The 6552-nt window shown below is 42.4% G+C and overlaps 1 long non-coding RNA gene across 1 annotated transcript; it reads left to right on the top strand.

The window, feature by feature from the left end:
• The first annotated feature begins 1691 nt into the window (after window positions 1-1691).
• On the top strand, window positions 1692-4963 carry LOC126989079 (uncharacterized). Its single transcript, XR_007742854.1, has 4 exons — window positions 1692-2662; window positions 3103-3279; window positions 3715-3812; window positions 4832-4963. It is a non-coding gene; the product is annotated as an uncharacterized LOC126989079 (long non-coding RNA).
• Window positions 4964-6552: the final 1589 nt, after the last annotated feature.

Below are 6552 nucleotides of genomic sequence, written 5' to 3'. Positions count from 1 at the left end.
ATGAATGTTTTCTATAAGAATTTAATAATGAAGGAACTGAATGATAATCCTAAGCAGCAGTTGATACCTGTGAACAGTGTCAGCAGCAGCAATGCAGTGTTTGCTGTGTTCTCCGCGGCCATTACAGGCAGTCCTCAAGTTTGGAGGTATGCAACCTACCTCACACCTACGACGACCAGGCCAATAATATTAGTAATATGTCATTAAGCAATGAGGTGACATTTTAAATATCCTGCCATGGAGTGACTTGTTTACTCATTGCTCCTGCACCCCTACAGCCCACCACTGCCCTCATGTGCTGGCAGGAGGGAGGATGGGGGTTGGTTGGGCCAGCCCTCCCAATCATTCCCCTCCATTGCCTGTGGCACTCAAGCTGTAAGCACTACTCATGATACTCTACCTATAGTTTATAGACCTACAGTCTGCTATACAAGCATATTGCTGGATCAAGCAGCTGCTGGTCTGCTAGCACGTGAGGCGAGCAAGGGTGGAATGAGTCTACCCAGTTATCTCCACACTACAAGTCTCGGCTGTGTTGGGTTCACCTGTTAGCCCACACAGGTGAGGAGAGAGCCAGCCTAGATAGTCAATCAGCTGAGTACAGCCAAAATGCCATTCCAGAACAACAGCTCCCTCATAAAATTTCTGCACGTAATATAAAGTTGCACAATGTGTGAACTTGATTCCCTATGAACATAATGTTTCTTACTTGCAAAAGTAAGGTCAAAGCATGGCTGCATGAGACAACAATATACTGATGTGTCCAGGCGGCAGAAACTGACCAGGGGACGGAATCTGATGGACTTGTTTTGATGCCCGGACTGGGTCAGGAAAGGCTGAACACAGCCGGGCACATGTCTTGAGGACCCAAGATTTTGTCTACTGGGAAATCCAATATCTAGGAAATTGAGGTTCAAGTGTGATTTAGAGTGAAAAGATTATTATAAAGTGTAGAGCACACACACGATCCAAGGTGCAGGTTGGTCTGTGTTAATTTATACTCTACAGAAAATGACCTTTTGCTTCCCTAAACATGACACCAATTTTGACTGATTTATTTTTTAATATGAAGAATAAAAATGATAAAAACAACAATACAAAAAGTCAGTAAAACCCAACATAAGGCAGTGGGTCGGGTTTAAAAGACAAGGATCATTCCCAAGCTTGTTTATATCAACACATCAACCAGAACATAGGCTCGGGAGGCCACCAACATATACATAAATTAAAAGAAAACATGTTCTTTTAGGGAAATTTTAACTGATTTCCTTTTTTTTATGGGGGGGAAGGGGGAGGGGGGTGTTATGCCAACCCGGATATTTTTCAGTCCATCTCTGTCTATCAATATCTATCTATGGTTCTATATTTAATTATGTTCTTCATGTATCCATCTGTCTGTGTATTGATGAATGAATGCATCCATTTATATTATTTTTGTATCTGTATCCATTGTTGTAATGTTGCAACCATTTTTACTAGTACAAGAACTTCTCTACTCCATAAATATTACCTTTCTCAAGCCATTTTGTTCACTGGAAAGCTTCACTCACCATGTTTAACCCTTTCAAATGAAGCTGCTTTTTACTCTTCTCTCCAGAGTGAGCGACATAACCTCCTGACTGAGCTGGTCCAGGAGGTGGTGGTCCTGCAATGCCTATGAGCAATGGGACAACAACCAAATCCCTGGCCACAGCTGCACTACCTCACCTCCCACACAACAGAGGAGGACGTGCAGGGGCTAGTGTGAGTGTCCAGTGTAGAAGCATAATTATTTTTTTTCCTGTTTGTAAGGAAAGAGAACAACCAAGTGCCAAATCATCAAAAAGGAAGATAAAGATAAAGTTGAATTGTCACAACATGCTACCGAACAGACAGGAGGAGTTGCCAAAGAATCGTTACACATTAAAGTTCCAGACATGTTGATGCTTCCATCCTGAGAGAGTGTTAGCTATAGGAGAAACAATAGTAAGAAGGCTGGTCCAGGGTTTACTGATGAAGGTGCTGATCAGGAGTACCATGAACAGCACGGCTGATTTTGAATGGAAAGTTGCGTGTGAGTTGGTCGGGTCACAGCCAAACTAGTCTTTCGTACCTGTTTCCTTAGTGCCATTTCCATGTCTTTCTGAGTGTCAATAAGTACCAGGACAGCAAAATGGGATGTTTAGTGCCTGACGGGACAGCTTGGTGGGGTAACAAGAGGCGTGATGCGTCTGCCTCCCTTCAAAGCATCTCTGCATTGCTTTAAGAATATTCTGCAAGTTTAAAGCTGATGAAGGAAGACGTACAGCAGCTATAGTCACCATACACTAGGCTGAAGCCCCTGTCCATAGCTAAGGGAGCTGATTGCTTAGATGAAAGGAGGGTAGGCCTTGGTGAGGGAGGGGGCAGGGCATCTGGAGCAATTCAATATGCAAAGTTTGAGTGTCTGGTGAAGTAGTAAGAAGCATGATGTCTGTTTCCTCCACTCACTTGGGGCCTTGGAGCTGGAGAACACAAAGGGAGAACAAACAACAGCAGACCTGATGGTTCTTACGAGGCTGTTTGTGACAAGCTACACTAACTATCTAATCAAAGGTGGAAGATGAAGGACAGCAAGATGAAGAAGCATCTCTCAGCCCTTCCTTTCGGGTGCCGGCTTTGTCAAACTCTTCATGGAAATTTGGTACGTAGTAGTAGGGCTCATGTTAGCTGGTGATGCAGGGGATGAAAAGTGTGGTGTGTAAGACATGCTTCACACCTTGACTGTTGAAGGCCAACAAGTGGAAGAATACCTTCATTAACCTGACCCAGCCATTGCTTCCTTCAGGTATGAGCCTTTCCATATGACAGGTTTTCCTTTTCCTGTACAGATATTTTGAATTAGTTTTCTCTGATTGGTTTCAGAATATCCTTAACAACAAATGTCACCAAAATTATATGCTCCTGCAGTGTTGGGTCACTGTTAGATGCACAAGAGTGTACTGAAGGTCTAACATGTGTGTGTAAGCTTAATTGAGGTGCTGTGTACATACACAATAGTAAATTTTTGGGAAAAAAATCATTATTTTTGGATATATTATTACTGAATAATCTACTCTGCTATTCTCCTGACCTCTGACTCAGCACTGACCTCATCATGGCAGAGACTGGGCATGCACAAGGCGACCCATTGTAGTAGCAGTGTTGTGCTCCCCCAGTGACCTGCCGACCACTGTGCTGCTGATCAAGCTTGTGGAGGAGGGAGACAGTGCGATGGGCACAGTCATGCTGCTCAACTTTCTCAATGCTTGGAAGGTCCAGGTTAGGAGGTAAACAGAATCTTGGTCTTCCTCCTTCCATGCTCTTGTCAGCTGCTGTCTAGTTTTTCTTGGCTGAATTCTTCATAAACCAGTTTACTGTAAAAACTCTACTTATTTGTTTCGTAAAGTTGTATATTTTTACTTATTTGTTCAATGTATATTTAAGGATTTATATATTTATATATGTCAGCTGCTGTCTAGTTTTTCTTGGCTGAATTCTTCATAAACCAGTTTACTGTAAAAACTCTACCTATTTGTTTCATAAAGTTGTATATTTTTACTTATTTGTTCAATATATATTTAAGGATTTATATATTTCCTTTCGCTGCTTGAATCAGGAATTGGGATAAAGACTAATTAAGAGAGTGATGGCACTATTCTTATAAGCTTTTTTATTTTTTATTTATTTATTTATTTTTTTTTTTTTTTTTTCCAGGAGCAAGCTGCAACATGGACGATGCCTTTTCTTGCAAAAATATGTTTTGGAGCCCAACACCACAGAGGTTGCCAGGAGTGAAATTTTTATATTCAAAAGTGAGAAAGATTTTGTGTTTGCTCAGTTTTCAAGTAGCTGCTGCACAGTGTTCACTTTCTTGCAGTGTTTAACCCTTAAACACATCCGGGGGTCGGATCGGACCACACTATATTTTCTCAATGGTAACACAGCCGCCTCATTGGCGCCAGACAGCTGTGATGCCTGATAGCTTTTGTGTTCTCTTTGATGTTGTCGATGTTGTGTGCATGCAGCTCTCGCTCTTTCCGTGTCCAGTGTAGAAGCGATTGGTGCCCGTTTCGACCCCATGTATGTGTATACGTAAAACAACGTTGTATTACACGAGTCCCCCCCCCCCAAAAAAAAATGTATATATATATATATATATATATATATATATATATATATATATATATATATATATATATATATATATATATATATATATATATATATATATATATATATATATATATATATATATATATATATATGTATATTTATATATATAACGGGCACTGACCGTTCAAAATGTACATTCCCAATAAGCCTGCCAAGTATGGACTGAAACTTGTCCTTATAGTTGACAACACAAGGGAGTACTTATTAGGGCCAAAACCGTACTTGGAGAAGGGAGATCCACCAGCTCAAGGAAACCTGGGCCTGGGACACTGCCTGACGAAGGAGCTGACTCCGTAGACCATATCATAACACCAACAGGAACGTAACTGTGGAGAACTGGTTCACCTCAGTTCCCCTTGCAATCCTTCATATCCACCGTCTGCAACATCCCCATTGATGTTCAGCGTCCTAATGGAGCAATGGAGCAGGCGGTGTTGTTCAATATCAGCTCCTGCATAGTACGGTGCAGGAAGTGTCCTCCGCGGAATGATGTTAGGAAAAGCCGCAGTGTGTGCTTTACTTGTATAAGGAGGCTCTCTGCAAATTACTCAAATGTAAGTAATAATTTTCTATGAATTGCAACTGTACTAATGTACATTTGTACAAAAATAATCCAGACTTTTTTTTTGCACTAATAAAATATCAACTTTTTTGATAGCTTGCCTCAGAACTAGCAGTGGTGCCAGAATGCTAGGGGTACATCAGCTGCATCCCACACTCCCAGGCTGTACTTGGGACACGCTACATGGGAGTACTTGCATGGGAGGGCCTGATACAAAATGTATTGTGAAAAGGTTTATTATTTTCATGAGTTTTGGAGATTTTGGGGCTATCAATCTAATACTTACTTATCAATCTTTACATATATTTGTTTCTCCAGAAACAGGATTAAGTTGCCATTGCCCATGCTTTTAGTTTGAATAAAATACAATTAGAAGTATTTTTTCATTTTTTAAAAGCTAAAGGGGTCCTGAGACCCCATGTGTTGGTGTATAATTTAATAGGTTATGTGTTTAAGGGTTAAATATATTCAAGGGATTTTTGCCACGTACAGAAACCACGCAATTTCACTCAGTCTTCATAGCAGGGAGGGTGGGGGGGTCGAGAGGGGTGAAGCCCCCCCACCCCATTAGAAGGTTATGTAAAGTTAGGTTGGAGTAGTTTAAATATATTGGACACACGGTGTAAGGTGTCAGAAATATGCAGCGCGGGACGTGTAACCGCAGTCAGTTGATTGTTAAGGAAAGTCCCGCCTGTCTGATGTGGTCTCTAGTTTTATGGATCAAACCTGTCAGTATGAAGTACATGTAACCATCACACTCCAAGAATCATCTATTCTCATCACTGCGTTTATACACCAGTGATAACTGATTACTGTCCAGTCGAGTACAAAAGACAATACACGGATCAGTATAACACATTATAATACACCGTCAGGTGTCCGACTGCTTGACATACATACAAGTACAACATGTGGAGCACTATAACACGTAAGAACACAACTTCAACGGACCTTACACCGTCAGGGTCTATAAACACCTCGGGCTCTCGGTCGTTCGTCCGCCGCAACGTCTTCCCTGCATCAACTTCCTTAACCGTCTGCCCTTTGCCTTCGTACGTACCTCCCTCCTGTGTGGGACACACTCATGGCTCTGAACAAGGACGCCTTCAGACGACTGTAGGCCGGCCTGATGGATTTGGTGACCCCTCTGACCGTACTGTCATAACATTCCCGACGACAAATGGCCTTTGCGATAGTAAACCTCTCCCTTATTCCTTCCTCTCCACTCTTCCACCTCTCTCCTCATCTCTCTCCACTTCTCACCCTCTCTCATTTTCCTCTATTTCCTCACATCGCCAAACGGCGATAACAGGACGGGAAGTTTCCCTAAACTTTCGGGAGTAGGGAATTTTCCCCATTTTAGGGAGGGGGAGGCGGACCTCTTGTAAAGAATTACCTGCATTAGTTTAGTTTAGGTTATGACACGTTAGATTTGGTACCTCACCTGTCCGCTGCGATAGGCACGGATTTTTCCTTCACTGGTAGCCTGGTAACCTGTACTACCAGGTTTTTCTCTGCCTCTGTGGTGGATAGTGGAGTGTTTCCCATGTGGTATTGGTGTGCTGGATATCCCTTCACTGGTAGCCTGGTAACATACACTCACAGGTCTTTCTCTGCCTCTGTGGTGGATAGTGGAGTGTTTCCCATGTGGTATTGGTGTGCTGGATATCCCTTCACTGGTAGCCTGGTAACATACACTCCCAGGTCTTTCTCTGCCTCTGTGGTGGATAGTGGAGTGTTTCCCATGTGGTATTGGTGTGCTGGATATCCCTTCACTGGTAGCCTGGTAACATACACTCCCAGGTCTTTCTCTGCCT

The sequence above is a fragment of the Eriocheir sinensis genome, unplaced genomic scaffold (genome assembly GCF_024679095.1).
Source record: "Eriocheir sinensis breed Jianghai 21 unplaced genomic scaffold, ASM2467909v1 Scaffold1043, whole genome shotgun sequence".
Classification (NCBI taxonomy): Eukaryota; Metazoa; Arthropoda; class Malacostraca; order Decapoda; family Varunidae; genus Eriocheir; species Eriocheir sinensis.
The sequence above is the reverse complement of the archived record's forward strand: the minus strand, read 5'-3'. Positions and strand labels throughout refer to the sequence as shown.